Source organism: Lactuca saligna, chromosome 7 (assembly GCF_052625555.1).
Source record: "Lactuca saligna cultivar CGN05327 chromosome 7, ASM5262555v1, whole genome shotgun sequence".
Taxonomy (NCBI): Eukaryota; Viridiplantae; Streptophyta; class Magnoliopsida; order Asterales; family Asteraceae; genus Lactuca; species Lactuca saligna.
Genome location: NC_136423.1, coordinates 168,999,473 through 169,001,125, shown reverse-complemented (window position 1 = coordinate 169,001,125; position 1,653 = coordinate 168,999,473). Strand labels below are relative to the sequence as shown.

Genomic DNA, 1,653 nt, shown 5'->3' with positions numbered 1-1,653 from the left:
AAGATCTTTCCTGGCAGCAAACAAACCCTTAAGCAAGTTAAAGTATTTGGGAGTTTGGAGCATTGTGTCCACGAATGGCATATTGACTTGCAAGGCTTTAACATGCTCCATGAAGCTTCTGTAGGCTTGAACTTTTTCTGAAGGGATGGCTCTGGATGGGTATGGCAAAGGAGGGTTGTAAGTCTTCAGAAAACTTGCATCTACGCCCTTCCCGACTGGACTCGTCGAGTCCATTTTGCCGACTCGGCGAGTCGGGTCGAGTTTTGTCAATTCTGGTTCTTCTTCCTTTTCCGTCTTCCCTTTGGAACCCCTTTGTGCTTCTGCCAATTCTTCTTCACCGCTGGAGGTCACAACGTTCACGTTCTCATTCCTTGGATTGGGTTGGGTGTCGCTCGGAAGTTGGCCCGGTCCTCTTTCGCTTACTTGATGTGCAAGTTGGCCCAGCTGTTTCTCTATGTTAAGAATCGAAGCTTGCTGATTCTTCAACATGTTCCTGGTTTCCTGCATTGCCACATCATGATCATTATGCCTTTTCTCGGACGCGCTTATGAATTTTGTAAGTATGTCTTCTAAGTTCATCTTCTTGTCCGTCACCGGTTCTTCCTTTTGGTAATAACCCCTCTCCCTCTGCTTATATTTTTCTTCTTTAGCCTTCCTGTACTCTTCGTATGGTAGCCACTCCTTCTTCGGTTTCCTCCAGTCTTCGTCATATCTATCGCCGCTGGAGTAGCATACTTGAGCCTTTTTATTACCATTCTCGTCTCGATCACATTCCTTGGTAAGATGGGGGCCGCCACAATTTTCACACCCGACTCTAATAGCATGGATCGTTTGATCCATTTTCGTCATTCTGCGGTCTAGGCTATCGAGCTTCGCTATCACCGCCGCCATACCATCGTTTACTGAATTTACTGCTCCGCGGCTCACTTCGTTCCTCGGGTTGTGGTATTCTCTAGAGTGCCTAGAGAATTCTTCAATTAACTCCTTTATTTCTCGAGGTGTCTTTCGAGTGAGTGGGCCTTGTGAATCGAGCAGTTGCCTCGTGGAGACATTCACTCCATCATAAAAGATAGAGACCTCTTGTTGGCTATTGAGATCGTGGTGAGGGCAATTTCGAAGTAAGCTCTTGTATCTCTCCCAAGCTTCATATAGGGATTCGCCGGGTTGTTGCTCGAAGTTGGCAATGGCTTTCTTTAGCTTGGCTATCTTGGAAGGTGGGCAGAAGTGGTCTATGAATTCTTCTTTCATTCTTGCCCATGTAGTAACTGATCCGGGAGGGAGTGACTTCAACCAATCCTTTGCAGCTCCTTTGAACGTGACAGGAAGCATGCGTAGTAGCTGGACCTCGCGGGGCACATTGGGTACATTGAAGTAATCCGCCACGTCATTTACTTCATCTAGGTGCTTGTAGGCGTCTTCGTGATCTCTCCCGTGAAATGGTATTTCCTTGAGTTGAGCGAGAATATGGCCCTTTAGTTCGAACGTAGCGGTAGCGGGGATTGCGGGTTGCACAAGTCCCGGGCCGGTGTCATCACGCATCCTTTTCTTCCACTCCCCCATGGGGATCTCGTCAATATTAGCCATTGCGGTGGCTAAGTCTTCTTCAAAATCGGATGTGTGCTCGCTTTCTTCTTCGGTCTCGTATTCGGTTTC

General features: G+C 47.6%; 1 non-coding gene across 1 annotated transcript; it reads left to right on the top strand.

Annotated features, from left to right (window-relative positions):
• The first annotated feature begins 1,093 nt into the window (after positions 1–1,093).
• On the top strand, positions 1,094–1,200 carry LOC145007817 (small nucleolar RNA R71). The gene has a single exon (XR_013663181.1). It is a non-coding gene; the product is annotated as a small nucleolar RNA R71 (small nucleolar RNA).
• Positions 1,201–1,653: the final 453 nt, after the last annotated feature.